The 21,406-nt window shown below is 34.7% G+C and overlaps 1 protein-coding gene across 6 annotated transcripts in view; it reads right to left on the reverse strand.

Annotated features, from left to right (window-relative positions):
* Nucleotides 1-21,406, reverse strand: part of ZBTB20 (zinc finger and BTB domain containing 20) — an 826,710-nt gene that overhangs the window by 678,268 nt on the left and 127,036 nt on the right. For all 6 annotated transcript variants that reach the window (XM_037057415.1, XM_037057412.1, XM_037057413.1 and 3 more), the window contains exon 2: nt 12,026-12,069. The gene's annotated coding sequence lies outside the window, so the exon portion shown is untranslated. The remainder of the gene's footprint in view (nt 1-12,025; nt 12,070-21,406) is intronic.

Consider the following 21,406-nt stretch of genomic DNA (forward strand, 5'->3'; position numbering starts at 1 on the left):
GAATCTTATGAATATACAAAAAGCCACTGAATTAATAGTGCACATAAAATGGGCAAAATTTTAGGGTTTGTAAATTATATCCTAATTTTTCCAAAACCATCCATTATACCTACTAATAATGGATAGTATAATCCAATAATGGATAGAATAACCAGGGAGAAATCAAGAAACAGAGACAATAAAAACAGTGGTCTCAAAGAGGAGAAAAAATAATGTACCCAAACAATAACAACACTAAACTAACAGTGACATACTTATGCCTACATTTCAGTGAACTAGCATAAACTTTCATCTTATATGTACCCAACCAACAACCCTTGCTCATTACCAGAAAGAGAAGATATCCTGAGTGGTCTTCTCTAACTCTGATGTTATTTTCCACAAGTCCAAAAACCACAGAAGCCTATGCTCCAAAAGCTTAACATTGTTACAGGATTCTCAAAAAAAAAAAAAAAAATGATACTCTTCAGTGTTTTACAGGTTAAAGTGAATACTTAAAAAAAAAAGTAAAAACAAAGTAAAAATTCTAGTCCATAATCTAAAAAAAAAAAAAAGAGCTACTTTATTTCCAGCGGAACACACATGAAACTTTTTAATAGTTTATTTTTATTGTATTTTATTTCCATTACCATTTATTGCCCTTACACCCTCTTCCACCTCCTCACACCCCCCTCATCACACTGTCATCTATGCCATGAATTCTTTTTCTCTTCTGCTCAATCCCTCCACCTCTCAAAACTCCCCCAGAGCTGTCAGCCTGTTCTCTAAGTCTGTCTCTACTGAAACTTTTAATGTGACTGAAAACATATCATACCATATGAGGGGACGTTGTTGACATGGCTCCCCTACCACCCTTGAGAACAGCTGAGCAGGGGGCAGGGGGTCCCTCGCTAGAAAGCCTGTATATTTTCTTGGGAACGGATTAAACAACCTCGTTTTCTCCTTCTGGGAGTACTTTATTGTCCTGCAACTGCTTCTGACCTTTTCTTTCTACACATATACACTAAGGTAATGCAGTTTACAGTCACACGTAGGACACATGCCTCCTTTGTCTAGGACCCTTTATAACAAGTCTCAGGAGGTGCAGTCCTTCTTGCATTGACCCACCACCACTGGTGCACACCCTGTAATGTGAGTAACAAATGGCATGTCTGTATCTGCTAGTCCTCTGGGTGTTTTTTTTAAATATCACAAACACTTAGGCAGCTCCCCATTTTAGAGCTTCTGCATTACACCATATATGACATGCATACATTCCAAAATAAAAATCAAATATAAAAATAGGCCCTGGGTAGTATAGTTCACTGGGTTGAGCACAGGCTGCAAACCAAAGGGTTACCAGTTCGATTCCCAGTCAGGGGACATGCCTGGGTTTCAGGCCAGGTCCCCAGTGAGGGGGCACGCAAGAGGCAACCACACACTGATGTTTCTCTTTCTTTCCCTCTCTTTCTCCTTCCTTACCTCTCTCTCTAAAAATAAATAAATAAAATCTTTTAAAATTTTCAATTAAAATTAAAATAGAAATATGAAGCTGTAACCAATAATAGCAGTATTATAAATGTATTATGAAGGCTGTTTCATATTAAAAACAATTGGAAATCACATGAAAGCAAATAGTAATTTAATATTTTATATTAGTTTGGGGGTTTTTCTTTTATAAAAGGAGTCTGGCATTAAAAGTATACAAAATTCACTAGCATTCTTATATACTACCAATAAACTACTGAAATTTAAAATTAAAAGCACTATATCTTTTACATTAGCACCAAAATATTAAATAAGTTCTTAGGTATAAGTGTAACAAAATAAGTACAAGATCCATTTGAAGTACACTACAGAACTCTGGTTAAAGAAATAAAAAAACTAAATAAATGGAAAGATGGTTCATGTCCATGGATAGGAAGACTAAATATTGTCAAGATCTCATTTCTTATCAACCTAACTCGATCTGTTGATTCACCCCAACAATCTCAATTGAAATACCAGTAAGTTATTTTGTAGGTATCGACAAACTTTCTACATTTATATGAAAAGGATAAAGACAGAACAATCCACTCAATATTGAAAGAGAAGAGTGAAGTCAAAGGACTGAAACTACCCAACATCAAGACTTACCATAAAGCTACAGTGATCAAGATAGTGTGGTATTAGTAAAAAAAAAAATAGACAAATAGATCAATAGAACAGAATGGACAGCATAAAACCAGACCCACACAAGTACAGTGAACTAATTTTTCACAAAGGCAAAACAATGGAACAAAGACAGCCTTGTTATCAAATACCCCTGGAACAGCCAGATATCCAAATGCAAAAAAGTCTGCACACTGACACTATAACTTCCACAAAAATTATCCCAAAATGGATGGTCAATTTAAAATGTAAAACTGTAAGACTTCTAGAAGATAACATAGGTGAAAATCTAGGTAGCACTGAGTTGGGCAAAAAGTTTTTAGATATGACACTAAGAGCATGATTCATGACAGAAATAACTAACATGCTGGACTTTAATTAAAGTTAAAAACTTCTGTCCTGTGAAAGACAGGTCACAGAGTATGAAAAAATATTTGCTAATCACATTTCTGATAAAAAAAAAACACCTGGTATCCAACATAGAAAAAGAACTCTGAAAACTCAACAATAAGAAAATGCAATTAAAAATGTGCAGAAGATCAGAACACCAAAGAAAATATACAGATGACAAATAAGCACATGAAAAGATGCTCAACATCATATTCCATCAGGGAACTACAAACAAAAACAACAATGAGATACCACTACACACCTGTTGGAATGGCTAAAATCCAAACAACTGACAACATCAAATGCTAGTGAGGATGTAGAGCAACAAGAGCTCTCATTCATTGTTAATGGGAATGCAAAATATTATAGCCACTTTGGAATACAGCTTGACAATTTAATAGAAAGCTAAATATAGTGTTATCATATGATCCAGCAACAACGCTCCTTCCCATTGACCCAAATTAGTTGAAACATATATTCACAGAAAAACCTTCACATAAATGTTTATAGCATATTTATTTATAATTGCAAAACATTGGAAGCAACCAAGGTGTCTGTCCTTCAACAGGTGAATGAATAAACAAAGTGGTATATCCACACAATGGAATATTATTAGCACTAAAAAGAAATCAGCTATCAAGCCAAAAAAATATGGAGGACTCTTAGATGCATATCACCAAATGAAAGAATGCAGTCTGAAAAGACTACATACTATATGACTAAACTATATGGCATCATGGTAAAGGTCAAACTATAAAAATAACAAAAAGGTTGCCAGGAATTTAAAGGCAGGGGAAAGAATAGGAGTGTAGGGAGAGATATAAAGAGGTACAGCAAAAAAATTTTTTAAGTCAGTGAAACTATTCTGTTGATAACATAATGGTATACATGTGACATCCTGCGTTTATCAAACCTACAGTACTAACAACACAGAACAAACCCTAATGTAAACCATGCACCTTCATTAATAATAAAGTATCAATATCGATCCATTAGTTGTAACAAATATACCATGCTAATGCATGAGGTTAGTTAAGAATCAGGAAAACTGGCGTAGAGTGTAACTGGGAATCTGGGAACTTTGTACATTCTCAGTTTTTTATGGTGTTTCTTTGTAAACCTAAAGCTGCTTTAAAAAGTAAAGTCCATTAATTAAAAACTAAACTTTTTTTATATTCTACAAGATAAATGAACTTGAAAACCATATTAAACAAATGAAGCAAGGGGCAAAATCATAATGTATAATACCATTTATATAAAATTATAGGACAGGCTAAACCAATCTACAATCTCGAGTGAAGATTACATGTTTCCTGGAGCTGGTTTTAGAACGAATTGACAGCAGAGGGATAGTGGAGATCTTTGAGGAGAGATAAAAATATTTAATTGACAAGTTGATTAAACTAAAAAAGCTATATGTCTTTGTAAATGTTTATTAAACTCTATGTTTGAAGTGGACCAATTTAATTTTATGAAAAGTATACTTAAAACTGAATTTATTTTTTTTACTAGATTTGTGTTAAACCCACCTATCTCTAAAATGAAGAACAGGGAACATAAACGTACATAAATTTAACTGGTATACTTCAATTTCTCATTATGGACAATCAAAATGGAAGGAAGACTATGAAAAGATGGAAGAGATAGGGAAGGTGAGAAAAGAAGACAGAGAAAAAGGAAGAAGACATCACAAGAGAAAAACACAGACATCACTAGAATGCACACAAAGGGACACAAGATAAAGACTATGAGATTAAACCTAATTAAATCTATGCAAGCCCTACAATGTTGGTAAAGTTGAAAGTTGAACAGTTTTTACTGTGAAAGCTTTGATTAAAAGTAAAATGTTCATTTTTTAGAAGACATAAACCCTGCACTACACTTTAACAAGTCACCTCCTCTTTCCTAGAATGTCCTTTCTTTCTCTACCTGTCAAGGTTTCAATCTATGTCCTTTAAGGTTTGATTTACCTGTCATGCCCCAGTTAAAATGAATCTCTCCCTCTCCTGTATTTATGTAGTGTTTCATAACTTCAAAGAACACTTAAATCTACCTCGCTACAGAGTCACTGAAAGATACTCCCCTGCCTATCTTGTCCATGAGTCAGGGTTAGGCTCATTATTTCTTCCTCTTTGCATTTGCCTCAGTGCCTACTACAGTGTTTTGAATAATATATGTGCTCAATAAGTACTGATTTGCTAAATTAAAGAAACATATCAGATATCCAAAAGCTGAAGATCCAAATACCCTTTATCACAGTGCAAGTAATATCTTTATTACAATGATTCTGCCACTCTCAAAGTACACACATCTCTTTTAAAACTGCCTTTAGAGACTGTAAAAAGCCACACAAGATAAATGGTTTTATTTTGCTATCTTAAAAATAAATGCCCTTGTTGATCATCTAAAACAGGCCAAAGACTTAGAGTAGCTTAGATGAAAAGGATAGGCCAAAGGGCACTAAATTGGAGTAGGCTGTAAAGTTGGAGGTTAGAAAATGAAGAAAAGGGGTTTAGAGAACTATACAAGTCAGAATAGGCCAGGTTTTGCTATGGCAATAAACTTTCTATTTAGTGAATATGGCTGTAAATTACTCTTGACTATTTCTAAAAATCAAATTAAATTAAAGGGTAGTTGTCAATGAAAACATTCAAAAGGATATATTGCTATATATTGAAGGTATCTCCAATACAGTACAATGTTGAGAGCAATGGCCATACTACCTAAATGAAGAAATATTTCCCAAGGTGACTACTTTGAAGAAAACAATACTCATTTGGATGCATTTAAAAAACTAATTACATAGTAGCCAATTGCATTTGTTTAAAAAATATGTTTTAGAATATGGAGCTGATTCTTTTTATATGTTAAGTAACTATAAATCAAATTTCATAAAGAAACTGTACATTTAAAATATTTTACAAACCATAATTTTTCTATGGAGCAACCCATCATTTCTTAATTTATCTCTTTCACAAATCCTAAATTTTCATAAATTATGATTTTAAAAATGGAGATTGCTTTAGTTATTATGTGGACAGATTCTAATTTGGGGGACAAACATCTCTTAATTTCACTCGAAATATTTTGAACACTGTCTTAAAAACCAAATACTGCTATTATTCATAAAAAGTTTCAAAATGCAATGAATTACTGAAATCACCAGACTAGCATCTAAATTGCATGTTTGGAACTGTGAGTCCAGCCACTTTCAAAATGTCCCTACTCAGATATTTTTTTATGAAAACAGAATTCTCCAAGACAATGAATAAAATATTTTAACGTAACATTTAATTTGACAAAGACACAAACATTTCCACTGTTAGAATGCACCTGTTAATGATGAATTTTTTGAGTATCAAGTAAACTAGAGTGTTTGAATTACAAAAATATAACTTCTTAATGACGGAACAACAAAGATAATGTCAATATCCTTTTTACACAACTCAGTTTGCATATATGTTTATGCAATATGTTTATTGCATATATGTTATACGTACATGTTTATTTTATAAGAATCCGTGTTTGGACAGTGACTCAAGTGCATTTAGTATAATGAAATTTTTGAACAAATTTTCACAATATAGGATACCACTGTAAAGAATAGCTTCATTACCCATAAACTTTATTTATTAATACTTTAATGTGTATTAAGTGCAGTGTTTTTTAAAAACTTTAAATTTTATTTTTCAATTACAGTTTATATTCAATATTATTTTGCATTGGTTTCAAGCATACAGCAGTGTTTAAACAATCACACACTTTGCAAAATGTCCCCCTTATATTTCCAGCACACTCCTGCCACCCTACACAGTCACTAAACTATCATCAACTATATTCCCTGTGCTGCACTTTACATCCCCATGACTATCCTTTAACTACCAATACCTACTTCTTAACTACTTCACCTTTTCCACCCAGAGCCTCAACCTCCCTCCCCTCAGGCAACCACCAGTCCACTCTCTGTCTATGACTATTTCAATTTTATTTGTTCATTTATTTTGTTCTTTAAGGTACAGTTTTCTAAAAAACTTTCTTTGTGTTTACACATATGTGCCATATATATAATATATACATATATATGAAAAATATACTGTCACTATCATTACAGTAAGGTTTTTAAAAATGATAATGTTTTTTTTATTTAATTCTTGTTCAAGTACAGTTTTCTGCCTTGTATTCCCAGCCCTGCCCCTGCCAAGTGCTCCCCACCTCCCTCCCATTTCCGCCCCCAAATGATAATGATTTTTAAGTAGTTAAGGTTGCTTTTGTTTTTGCTGCTAAACTTCATAGGACTTTTCCATAAGAAATCAGGATGATTATACCTAAAATTCAAACATCAAGTTCCATGTACTCATGCAAGCAATTATCCAGGAAAAGAACAGTTTAAAACTCACCTTAAAAAACACTCTCAATTATAGAGACTTCCAACCAAGATGGAGACATAGGTAGACACACTGTGCCTCCTCGCACAACCAAAATTAAGGACAGCAAAAATTTAGAAACAAAAAAAATCACTAGAACTGACAGAAAATTGAACTGTAATGGAAGTCCGACAACCATTCAGCCAGACTTGTGAGAGGGGCAGAGTTGGTGGCCAGTGGAGAGGGGTCCAGGCAGGAAAAGTGGTGGCTGGTGACCTAGGTGCACAGGTGGCGGTTGTCAGACCCCAGGCACGCAGGGGACAGCTGGAAGACCCGGGGTGCCTGGAGGGCAACAAGCAGACCCAGTGAGGTGTGCAAGGTGGCTGGCTGCCCACAGTCCCACATTTGTGCGCTGATAAACCAGGTAAAAACGAGCAGAGACACACCTTGCAACCCAGGGCCACAGCGCTGGGAAATAAAACCTAAAAGCACCGATTGAAAACACTTATGAGGGTTGAGGAGCCGGAAGAAACTCCCACCTCACAGGAGAGTTCATTGGAGAGACCCACAGGGTCCTAGAATGTACACAAGCCCACCCACCTGAAAACCAGCACCAGAAGGGCCCAATTTTCTTGTGATAAGTAGAAGGGACTGAAATACAAGAGAGAGCGGTGCAAGCATCATTGTTCCCTTTCTGACCCTGCCCCCAAACACAGCATCACAACCCAGCTACAGGGGTTATCCAGCCCTGGAAAACACATAAGGCTCCTCACTATGTAACAGGCACAATCAACTCCCCCCCACAAAATGGCTCAAACAGAAGAACAGATCACAGGCTCAGAGCCAATATATCTGAGCAACCAAGAGATAGCCAACCTATCAGATGCACAGTTCAAAGCACTGATAATCAGGATGCTCACAGAATTGCTTGATTTTGGTTGCAAATTAGATGAAAAATGAAGGCTACACTAAGTGAAATGAAGGGAAATGTACAGGGAACCAATAGTGATGGAAAGGAAACTGGGACTCAAATCAATGGAGTGGACCAGAAGGAAGAGAGAAACAACCAAACAGAAAAGAATGAAGAAAGAAGATTCCACAAAAATGAGGAGAGGCTTAGGAACCTCCAGAACAACTTTAAACATTCCAACATCAGAATTTTAGGGGTACCAGAAGGGGAAGAGGAAGAGCAAAAAGTAGAAAAGTTATTTGAACAAATAATAAAGCAGAACTTCCCCAATCTGGCAAAGGAAATAGACTTTCAGGAAGTCCAAGAAGCTCAGAGGGTCCCAAAGAAGTTGGACCCAAGAAGGAACACACCAAGGCACACCATAATTACATTAGCCAAGATTAAAATGAAGGAAGGAATCCTAGGGGCAGTGAGAGATAAGGGGAGAGTCACCTACAAAAAATTTCCCATCAGACTGTCAGCGGATTTCTCAAAAGAGACCTTACAGGCAAGAAGGGGCTGGAAAGAAGTATTCCAAGTCATGAAATCCAAAGACCTACAGCCAAGACTGCTCTATCCAGCAAAGCTTTCATTTAGAATGGAAGGACAGATATGTGCTTCTCAGATAAGGACAAATTCAAGGAGTTCATCATCACCAAGCCCTTATTATATGAAATGTTAAAGGGGCTTATCTAAGAAAAAGAAGGTAAAAAACACAAACAGTGAAAGGACAGCAAACTCAGTTATTAACAACCACTCCTAAAACAAAAGCAAACTAAGCGGACAGCTAGATCAGGAGCAGAACCATAAAAATGAAAATCACATGGAGGGTTAGCAACAGGGGAGTGGGAAGAGGAGAAGGGGGGAGAAGGTACAGAGAATAAGTAGCATAGGTGGTAGGTAGAAAATAGACAGGGGGAAGGACAAGAATAGTATGGAAAATATAGAATCTAAAGAACTTGTGACACATGGACATGAACTAAAGGGGGGATGGGGGAGTGGGTGTGCAGGGTAGAGGGGAATGAAGGGGGGAAATGGGACAACTATAATGGCATAATCAATAAAACATATTAAAAATAAAAATAAATTTAAAAACAGTAAGCAAACAACTAGAACAAGAACAGAATCACAGAAATGGAGATCACATGGAGGGTTATCAGTTGGAGAGTGAAAAGGGGAGAGAAGAGGAAAAGGTACAGAGAATAAGTGGCATAAATAGTGGATAGAAAATAGACAGGGAATGGTTAAGAATAGTATAGGAAAGGTAGAAGCCAAAGAACTTATATGTACAACCCATGGACATGAAATAAAGGGACGGGGAATGCAGGTGGGAGGGGGTAGGCAGGGCAGAGGGGAATAAAAGGGGGGGAAATGGGACAACTATAATAGTATAATCAATAAAATATATTTTTAAAAAACTGATGTAAGATCAAACCACCCAAAACAATTATTTCAAGAAATGTTTTAAAAGACTAATTCTATGAGCATAAATGGAGAGAATATGCATGCATACATGTGTGTACACACATATTCATATACATATAGAAAGAGAATATATATTTTATAGAATATTTATTTAAAGGAGATGAATAAAGGTGAAAAGGAAAAGCAGACTTATGTATAAAACAGAGGAGGGAATATAAGGAGTGTAATATAATGAAGTCTCTAGATTGCATCTTTATCACTCTCAAAACAGAAAATTATTTATTTAAAAAACAGAAAATACATATTTGTTGAACTACTTTCAAGATTATCCTTTACTGGCTGCCATAAACAAGCAGGTCATTATTTATCTAAATCTGTCTAGACTTAAGAATGTAATTTGTCATTATAGGTCTCTAAATTCATTATCATTTGCAAAGATCTGAAACCTTGTCATTGAAACCACTTTCATGGTATCTAACAGAACATTTTAAGTGGGTTTTTTTGTTTGTTTAAATAATGGGACTGAACTGACTGTTGGTTGATTGGCTACTATTGGTATTACTTTTAGTAATCCGTAAGTACAGCACAGCAACCATGCTCACCCACATATCAATTTTAAAATATAATTTATATTTTTTGAATAAGCCATAAAACACTAAAAGCAATGTATTACACAAGCCTTTGGGTACTTCAAGTGGCTGAAGGCATTTGGCTTTCAGCTTTTTTACTTCAAAATACATTTGAGGCAGTGCACCTAATCCTAGATGAGAGTTGTGTTGCTTAGGAATGTCTTGTCCTGCAACTCTCACAGGAAAAAAATACTTCAGTTCCAGTCATGTTATCCTCTTCTTGCACATACAATTTAAAATTCCTGTTCTGTCATTTGACATGCTCTGTATTGTAATCCACTGAATTTTTGTTGTCCCCATTTTTGTTGAGGCACTTTATTTCTTCTCTAATTATTCCTAACTCCTGTCTGCATTTTTTATTTGCTCAGTTTTTCCTTTTACTTCTTCACTGTCATGTCCTCATAGCTTTCTCTTTGACCAGAATATTTTTCCAACTTTATATTACCACATTGACTCTTCCTGCTGCTTTCGAATACCTAGACCTTAGTAGAAAGAAACTGCACTTTGTCCATAAATATTCCTCAAACATCTTCCACCTGTATTCAGTATCCAGACTCTATTTCACATTCCTTCAAATTCCCTTTCCACCCTCAGTCCATTAATTTTGTAATACAACTTTTATATGAAACAACTGTTTCTAGGCACATGAAGACTAAAAGAATAAATAAGCTTCAAATACCTTCTAAATTTTCAGTGGTCTAATATTAACACTGAGACAATTCTGATTTTTATTAAATCTGTAACTTATTTTTATTGTATGTATAGCATGAATATTTGCTGCTTGAAAAACTAAAAAACATTTAGGACATGCACTAAATGCCTCAGGTCAGTCCACATTACATAATTCACTTAGTAAGCAGCATGAAATTCTCAGCCTTTATTTTCTTTAAAATACAGCCATTATTTTACTGTATTATAATTCTTTTTTATCTCAAATACAACCACTGAATAAAATCATTAATGATTCATCAACAAACAGATTTAGATTCAAAATTAATCCATACTAATTGTTTTTTTCCTGTCAAAAAGAAAAACAGATTTAAATTGCTATCTAAAATAAATAAAGGAAACAAAACCATTGAAAAAAATTAGATTTTTCTTTCTTTGTGCCAGTACTTACAAAATGGTTAGGTAGGACAGGTGAAGTATAAGTGGGCAAACTGCTTAAGTCCAAACAACTATAATTTGACATCAGCTCAAAGGACAAAAATTACACAATCTGGAGGGGAGAAAAGTTAACACTATAGTAAAATTGTCAAGCAATTTCTAAACTAGATCAATTAACTTCGAAATATTCTCAAAACAAATGATCTTTAAGAGCAGATTTGATATGAAGAGCCAATAACTGGAAAATATTCATCACAAATTTACTTCAGTCACCCATAAAGTATTATAAGAACATTATATATCAGGGTTCAAGCCAGCAGACTCTTAAAGCACACTGCCCTGGTGTCTTTCCATCATACTTTAATGCTATTGAAGCATTAATAAGTCCTTGGAGAATTGTAGTTATACTTATCATATAATCAATTTTTCAAATATTCCAAGTCTTTTAAGACAGGCTGTTTCTTTTCTGGTTCTTGTTGGTCAATGTCATTCCACCTTCACAAATGCTACCATCACATTTTGTTTGTCTGGTCCAAGTTTCCTTTCATCTTGGAAATATATCAATCTAAATGGTGCTAATTGCCATAGTTAACGAGTGCCAAGACATCCAGCACCCTTGGCCCCGTTACCACTTTCTGTGTTTCTGCTCATGCGGAGATCAAACAACAAAGGATGGAAAGAATCATCTTCAAAAAAGATGCCATATATACACCTTTCTTTGCTTTGTTTGTTTGAAACTTTGAGAACATAAATTATCCTGCTGAAATCACCTTCCTGCTGAAATCACTTTCCCTTATAGTCCCTGGTTAATTTTAACTTGTTAAAAATTTTCTACCTTAAAAACTTTTTATTACTTAAAGGATAGTAATGATACTCTGACAGAACATAATTAACCCAATGATCTCATACTTTTAACTCACTATTCACCATTTTCCACTGGTGGAATACATTCCAAGAAACTGAGGCATCTTATAATATATTACAGTAATGGAAAATATAACAACTTCCTACAAAGTAAGAAGTCTCAGTACCTTTCATGTATAGAAATCAGCAATGCTTCCATTTGTAATTGAAACTGTAAGACAAAGAGAAAAAAAATTCAGGCATAAACAGGTTTAAATTTTTAAAGTCATTAAAATATAAATCTCTACATACTAGGTATTTCTTGCCAGTACAAACTAACTACAATCTAGTACCATTATCTGAAAGTAACTATTCATATATTTGTGTGATTATTTAATATAATTATGTGTGTGTGTGTGTGTGTGTATCAATCAGTCTGGAAGATCCATGAGCCATGCTTAATTTAATCATCACAGTACCTCCAAATTCCAGCACAATGCCTATAACATATTTTCTCAATATATATTTATTGAAAATTATAATAAGGCAATAACACACATGCAACAGTACACAATGGAAGATTTTAAAATCCTTGATAAAAGAAATCCTGAGAAAGCATTAGTGACAACATACTTCCTCAAGAAGCAGTTCTATTTACATTTCTCTGTAACGGTTTGTCATCTTTTTCTTGGCCTACTGCAATGAAGATTGCCATCTTAAACTATTAATTTATACCATAAAGTTTTCTTAAACATACTTAATAGCAATTCAGTCCAAAATAACATTATCTACCCTATCATACAGTAATGAAATGGTGTGTTTCTTTATTTGTGCACAAACCATACCTTATTTTTTTAAAGATTTTATTTATTTATTTTTAGAGGGGGAAGAAAAAAGGGAGAGAGACATCAATGTATAGTTGCCTCTCTTGTGTCCCCTGCCTGGAACTAGCCTGCAACCCAGGCATATGCCGTGACTGGGAATCGAACCGTGATCCTTTGGTTCACAGGCCTGTGCTCAATCCACTGAGCTACACCAGCCAGGGCCCATACCTTATTTTTACTTCATACTGCATATCATAATTAGCACATCCAGAATGCCGTGTATTATGTTCCTTGCATATAACTCTTTTGTGTAATTAGTCATGTTCTAGTCAAACATACATTCAAAAACAAGCAATGATTTCTACCTACAATAGTGTATAGGGCATTTGAGACTCATCATACAGCATGTAAACAAATACGGTTCCAGTCAAACTTCCCCCCACTTATGTGGAGAGAAGTTTATGTTATGTTCCTCATAGAATATAGAACAAGATGTGATATCATTAAAACAGCCAATAAGATTTTCACTGAAATTGTTTCCTCAGGCTCTTATTAAGTGACAGCAACTTTATAAGTTTATAAGTGAAGCCACAAAATAAAGAGTGGTTTTATTTTGCTATTTCACCGGACTCCTTGATAATATTCTTAAGCCAATATTTTACTAAGAAATGTTTTAATCCCGAAATGAAACACAAAATAAACAGGGAAACAAAAAACATAAAGACACTGAGATACACTCTCCGATAAACAGCCTGAACTTTAGAGTCACCTCTCAAAGTTAAACACTGAACTGTAAGCTCTAGGAGAACACTTTTTCGGTTCACTGAAGTATCTGCAATACCTAAGAAACTGTGTGACTCACACTAAAACCTCTAAAAATATTTGATTGATTTAATTTGCACACATACTTTAATGACAAAAATACAATACACCAGGGCCTAAATGAGGCAAGAAGTTCGAAACTACAAATGCTCTATGGTCCTCTACCTTTCTGGGTATTCAGATTACAGAAAGTCACAAAATAGGCTACAGATATGGTAACTGAATGGTAATCTAACTTAAAGAAAGCTGACAAAAAGAATTTCTCTAGAAACCTTTTTTTTACCAAAAAAGTTGTTTAAAAATTTCTCTGAAATACTGACACTTTTACAAATGAAATTTTATATTTTGGATTTGCTTCAAAATAACTGAGTGTGGATGTGGTTTATTGGCCATTTATTGATAATGATTAAAGCTATGTGATGGGCACATATGGATTTATTATATCACTCTCTCGTCTTTTGTGTAAAATTTGAGATTTTCCATAATAATTTTTAAAAGGAGAATATGCAGACTTACATTATGTATTTATTATCTTCAAAATAAAAAAACACATTTGGAGGCTTTTAACAGAACTTTTCTCACACATCATCCCCCTGCACAAAAAGTTGCTAGCACTAATTAATGAAAGGAAGGGAAGTTCCATAATTACTTACTTCCATAATTTTTGTAAAACAGCAGCCAAGGGGAGAGAGACCAATGACGTAACTAACTCCTAATTGGCAATATTCTCTCACCAAAAAGTGTTTGTTTTTCTTAACTGAGTGGACAAAACCCTGAAAAAAAACCTTCAATAACAGCTCTCAATTTGGAGAAATACTTACCGAGAACTGGGACAACCTTAAGATGATAGGAGCTGGGGGAAGGAAGGAAGGAAGGGAGGGAGGGAGGGAGGGAGGGACATATGGAGGGTAGAAGGGAGGGAGAGAAAGAGAAAGGAAGGTAAGGAGAAAAGTAGGTAGGTAAATGGTCAATGCTCACCATTTTGTTTTCTCTTTACTGCAAGGAAAATAGAAAAGGGAAGACAAAACCAGAATAATTCCCCAAAGATAATTATTTTTAGTAATAAATAGACAGTTAAAAGCAAGTAAAGAAAAACAGGAAACTCTTCTGAGGAAAGAGGAGGCTGGAGNAGGGAGGGAGGGAGGGAGGGAGGGACGTATGGAGGGTAGAAGGGAGGGAGAGAAAGAGAAAGGAAGGTAAGGAGAAAAGTGGGTAGGTAAATGGTCAATGCTCACCATTTTGTTTTCTCTTTACTGCAAGGAAAATAGAAAAGGGAAGACAAAACCAGAATAATTCCCCAAAGATAATTATTTTTAGTAATAAATAGACAGTTAAAAGCAAGTAAAGAAAAACAGGAAACTCTTCTGAGGAAAGAGGAGGCTGGAGGGAAGAGTCACATAACAGGCACAAAGACAGTCCCTAATTGCTGGATCTAAACTGTTACAGACTGAACATCAAATGCTTTCCTTTCATCTCTGGAGCATCGGACCCGCTGCTTCCTGCACTGGCTTTCTGCATCACCAGATGCTTCCCATCCTTGAAATCTCAAATACAATACCACCTCTTAAAACAATTACCATCTACCCCTTTACCCGGATCTTTATTAGTTATTGTCACATGACTTTCTCATTCTGAAATTAAATATTTTGGGTTTTTTCTATCCTTTCCTCCTTCCCCAGTGCCCTGAAATCTGTATGAGAACAGAAATATACTGTTGTTAGTCCAGCACTGTAGGCACTCTGGACTAATAAATAACAGTATATTTCTGTTCTCATACAGATTTGCTGGATCACTAAGTGACTAAATAAATAAATACTTTCTTCACTTTAATGTTTTCACATTACTGAGATGTACTTTGAAATTTATGTACTTGGTAATGCATATTTTGTTCTTTAACACTTTGTATATTTGTTATCTTTTAGTAAGTTTGGAATGTGTGAAGTCAAAAAGAAGAGGAAAGGAAAAGAAAGAGAAAGGAAGAAAATTGTAGACTATTTTAAATAAAGTATACTATGTGTGCGTGTTATGAATGCTACACTTTCACCCCACAGGACTTAGCTATCTCACAATTAGCTGTATAGTAAATACTTATACTTGCAATGTGTTATTACTCACCCCTTTTCCTCAGGTATATACTCAACCTATTCTTCTTTATCAGCTCTTTCTTCTTAGCATATACAGTTGTTGCAAGTATTTGTTATTCCATCAAAAATATACAAAAATATGCAAACAACAAAAAAAAGAAAAAAATTGTTTTGAAGATTTGCTCTGTTACAACTTTCTTCTCTCTTACTCCTATTGAAAATTTCTGGAAAGAATTTCTACTTCTTCACCTCTCATCTCCTCTACAGCCCACTGAAAACTTACTTTTGTCCTTAAAATGTAATTTAAATCATTTCCATGAAGATCACAACTTAAAAAATTATTGAACCCCATAAAATATATTCAGTTTTGAGCTTACTTTCTCAGATATTTTTAATATTTTTGGCAATTCCTACCTTTTGAAAACCCGTTTTCCCATTGATTTCATGACAAATTTTGGGTTTGTCCTGACTCCGACCTCTCTTAAGTTTCCTTTTCAGGCTTCTTTTTTTTCTTCCCGCCCCTATGTTTCTTCTTCTCCCTCCCTCCCCCTTTTCTCCTCTCTGTTGCCTTTCTCCCTCTTCCTCCTCCTTCTCCCTCCATCTCTTGCTCTCACATCCTACTTCCTCTTGAATAATTATATTCACATCTTTTGTGAATCAACCTCCATCTTTATTTTGAAGACTCGGTTCTGCAGCTCCAGCATATGCCTCAGTTCCTCCATCTCTCTTCAGACTTATACACACAGCTGCCCACTGAATATCTTAAGCTGACACAGACATTTCACACTTAACATCTCTAACTGTAGATTTTATCCTCACTCTAAAAGGTGTTATTTTTCCTGTCCTTCCCATCTCTTTGAATGGCATCATCATTCACCAAGATGGTTGAAAGAACCTTGATTTCAAGCCCTTTCCTTTACTCCCCTGGAGTTGCCCTGTGTGTCTGTGTGCTGGAGTTAAGGCCAGAAACAAGAAAGAATTTATGTCTCTGTTAGGGGAAATTTATCATCAGTACCCCACCCCAATATTTAAAAAAATAATCGATAAAATATTCCCAATACTGATTAGGTAAAACACAAAGGATACTTCGTTGGAAGTGATATGGGACATCTGAGAGGTGGAAGTACACTTGAACAGTCTAAAAATCTCAAATATTAACCTTATGTATGATGAGAGGGGAAGAAAATACCTCATATAAAAACAAGTTAATAAAAGAACATGGATTAAGATCTAGATTTATTTCTGTAATTTTTGTATTTTTTGGTATTAGAAGTAACTAATTTCTGTTTCCCCCAATCTATGTGATGGCAAACATTTTTTTGATAGGAGATAAATCAGAGCATAAAAGTACAGGGAGTATCAGGAAGGCAGAATCTAAACAAAGTATACATGTAACATAAATTTCTGTCAGTGGAATTCACCTTACATTAAAAATTTGGGGGATTATTTCTAAATTGCCCTCCAAAAAATTTACGCTATTTACTCTCCCACCAGCCATGTGTGATATGTTTCTTGTATGGCCGCCAATCCTGAATACTACCCTATTCTAAGAAGTTTTATCAATTTCATCATGGAAAATGGTGTGTGTATATAAGATTGGACATTTACATATATTTTCAATTAATCATATCCTTTGATCATTTCATATCCTTTGATCATTTCATTGTGTTACTTTTAATTTTTTATTTTTTATTTTTGCATCTTAGGTTAGATTTTCTTCTAGAATATTCACAGAATGTTTTCTCGTGCTACACACTCTTTCTGTACTATTTTTCCAAAGTTTTCTCATTTAATATGAAATGTATAAATCACTAAATAGCCCTTACTCTGCTTGAAAATTGTAAAGGTAAACACTTCTTAATGTTCTTCCCACTGTACCTGAATCCCAATTTAGCAACTAACATTCTGTGCTTTTGTTTGAGGACTAAAGTTTTACTTTAACAGTGCCAATCAGCCCAGGTACTTAATATTCTCCTGCTCACCTGTTTTCCATACCATGTTTTCTCGGCCTTTTCCAGGCAGTGAGGACAAATCAGGTAAAAATCACTGAGTTTTCCTATTATAATATTAGATTTTATGTGTTAGCAGTGGGGGTTGCTATAAAAAATATCATGCATGGAATGGCTTACCAACAAAATTTTATTTCTCATGTTTCTAGAGCCTGGAAGTCTAAGAACATGGGGCCAGTATGGTTAGATTCTAATGGGAACTCTCTCCCAGTTTGCAAGCAGCTGACTCCTCACCTGATCCTCACATGGAAGGAAGAGCAAACTAGATCTTTCACCTCATTTTATAAGGGTGCTGATCCCATACATGAAGGCGCCCCTTTGATGGTCTAGTTACTTTCAAAGGCCCCATCATATCTAATACCATCATATTGGGGGTTGTGATTTCATGATATGCAATTTGGGGAGAGACAGACATTCCATCTATAGCAGTCTAGAACCAGCAATGAGGGACTATCTTTGAGACTACCTCTTCCCTCCAGCCTCCTCTTTCCTCAGAAGAGTCTATGCTATTTATTTTTGCTTTACTTCCTTTTAAGTGCTTATTTATTACTAAAATAATTATCTCTGAGAAATTATACTGGTTGTGTCTTCCCTTTTCTACTTTCCTGCAAGAAAAGAAAAAACAAAATGGTGAGCTCTGGCCATTTACCTATGTTTTAATACCCCTCCTCCCCTCCTCATAGACACAGACAACAGCATGGTGATTACCAGTGGGAAGGGGGAAGGTAGTCAAGGGTGAGTGAGGACAAATATATGGTGACAGATGACTTGACTGTACTTTGGGTGGGCACACATGGCAATATACAGATCATACACCACAGAACTGTTGAAACGTATATGACCTTATTAACCAATGTCACACCAAAATAAATAAAAAACTAAAGAAAGAATTTTAAAAGCAGAATGTTGAGACAAATCTTACAAAATTTTTCTCTAAGAGAAAAAGGAAGCTGTTGAAACATGGCATAATTCAAGAATAAACCAGCTTCTCTTATAGAATGGATTGGAGGCAATAAAGTAAACACTGAGAAGATCAGTTTGGAGGTTAAATCAATGGCCCTGGATGGAGATCTTGGTAACCTCTACAAAGAAAGCAGCAGTGGAAATGGAGAAAAGTGGACGGAGATTTGTAGTTAGGTTGTGGACCACCTTAGTTGTTACCTACTCTCTTGAAGCCTCAACTTCATCTTCTAAAAACAGGGGTTAATTATATTAATGCAAAGATAATTTTTGAGTATGTGAAATATTATGTGAGACAAAATGTGTTAAGTACTTGGCATAAGAAATGTTGCAATAAATCTCATTTCTTTACAAATACCTATTTAAAAATAACAATCACTCTAAGTTAGAACTAGTGACAGCAACAAAATATCTACTAAGATATGAACTCTTTGGCTTTCACACAAGTATATAGTTTTTGAGGTAGCAAAGGGAAATGTTTATTTTTTGATTCATAAAATATATGAAGTTATACAGAATTTATACAGCTATTAATTCAATACTAAATTGATTACAACAAAAAGTAAACCAAAAAGGTAGAAATTTCTATTCAAATCCATTTCCACTACATTGTATCAAACCTTTCAAACTGTATTATTTTAAAAGTGGAGAATTTAAAAATTCTTCAGAATAAAATCGCTCACCCTAGAATGGGCCTACTGGCTTGAATGCAATGACTGCCCACTTTCCCTCTGTCTCTGCCTCTCCTCTATTAAAACACACACACTCACACACACACACACACACACAACCATACACACAGAGTTTTTATCAACTGTTTAACATTTGGAAAGAAATAGCTGACACAAAAGAAGTGGAATAAGTAAGTATGTTTCATGGGCTGTATATAATTGAACATTCTTCAAATTCCTTAAACAGAAATTTCAGTACCATGTAGATCCTTGAAATGAAGACAGATAAATGTGACCAATTAAGCCAAATATCTCTTGCCAAAAATTTAGAAAAATCTTCCATGAAAACGATAAACAAAATCTCTTTGAAATTATATTATAAATGTGTCCATCAGTTCAGGAAATATTATACCCTTTAAAATAGAGGGGGGGTAAGTGGGTGTGTTCTGTGTGAAAAGAATACAAAGAATCTTCACTCTGAACAAAGGGAAGAAGAGCATGGTGGTAAATGAAAGACCCTCTTGTTTTTTGCCTTTCCTTTATTCCTGTATAAAATTGAAAAAAGATAGGAAGCACAAACCCCAGGGCTTACTACACTACATAGAAACTTGTTTGTGAGAGTTAGTGTCAAATAGTTCCAAATAGCTATATTCTAGTGAAATCTGTATACCCTGCTTCCTCAAAGAGAGGGAGAAGAAGGAGAAAGGGAAAAAGCAAGAATGAGATGATCACAGAATACTTCCATATAATGGAGTGGTCCAGCCTTGCTCACACAAAGATTATAGGCAAAGCATATTTTTAGGCACTTTAAACCATGGTAATGCTGGATATATAAATATAGCCCACCACACTCTTTTCAGGGCATAATGTATATGTTTTCAAGGCAGATGACCTCTGGTGACTTTTAGTTTGAAGAAACAATAGAGAGTTTAGTTTCCTTGCTGGCCAAGCAAAGACTGAACTTATGAACATGTTCAACCTCCAAGTTCTTATGACAGTAGAGACCTGAATTCTGCAGAGAGCCCAAATGGTAGACAACAAGGTTGCTTGAAAACTACTGAAGATCCTTGCCTTCACCTTAATGGTATTATTTTTTAAATGAACATAATCCTAGATTAAAAATACAAATCTTAAACAAATTTTACAGTTAAACTTATCCTTTGGAGAGGTCAATATAACAAGGAAGAAAACGTATTTTCTAGAAATTTTAATCTGTATCAGTTTTCAACAGGTTTGTTTCCACTACTGAAAAGAAAAATTTAAACCATCTAGTTGTTTATAATAGGTAAAGTTTCCTAGGTATTTACTTTAATGCCATTAGACAGATAATAGAGAAATGGAAGAAAAAAAGACCTTTCACCTGATCGCTGGAAATTCTTCTCACAAAGCAAATCCAAACTTGAGTAAAATTTTACGACACAGAACTTTCAACTTCTTTCTCCTTGTACTTACTTTTAAATTTTTCATCTCTCTCACTTCATTTCTTTGTACCATCTAAAAATTTTAAAGTTTTTTCCCTTTTTCTTTCCCTTCTTCCTGATTTTTACATTATACTGCTGATAAACTTAAGGGTAGAAAAAAATATGCTACAATAAAGGAAATGTTAAATAAGATTATTAAACAGTATTTCCAAGCACTGCTAGTTCAATCACACAAGTTCAGTTAGGATTTTAATGATGTCTCCAAGTTATACCTCTTATCTACATCAAATATTAAATGACAATTAGTTTGGAGATTAACATATTTTATTAAAGTATTTTTAAATAAACTAGTCATTTATATCTGCTATCTACCTCCTATTTCCAACTATGCTACAGAGTTTAACTTGAGTGTAGAGAAAGTTTCTGTAGCTCTCAAATTCTGGCAGGAGTAAATCAGAGGGCTATTTTTGGCAGAAAGCAAAGTTGGTCAAGGCAAAATAAAAAAAGGACCTGATACTGTTTTTTCAGACTCTCTTTCTTCTTTGTAATAACCCTGATCTCCTAGATTCCCCACTTTTCCCTTTCCATTCAATAAATATTTACTGAACCTTAACTATTTGTAAGAAACTATAGTAAGTGCTATTCATAACAAGATTAAGTAGGCATTCTCTGACATAGAAAAGATTACAACTTAGGTGGGTGCACAAATATAATATAATTTCATAATGGCTTAATGGAAGTAAGAACAGATGGCTACCCTAATTATGCATCTGGCTAC

Source organism: Sturnira hondurensis, unplaced genomic scaffold (genome assembly GCF_014824575.4).
Source record: "Sturnira hondurensis isolate 20B ecotype Veracruz unplaced genomic scaffold, ASM1482457v3 Scaffold0009719, whole genome shotgun sequence".
Classification (NCBI taxonomy): domain Eukaryota; kingdom Metazoa; phylum Chordata; class Mammalia; order Chiroptera; family Phyllostomidae; genus Sturnira; species Sturnira hondurensis.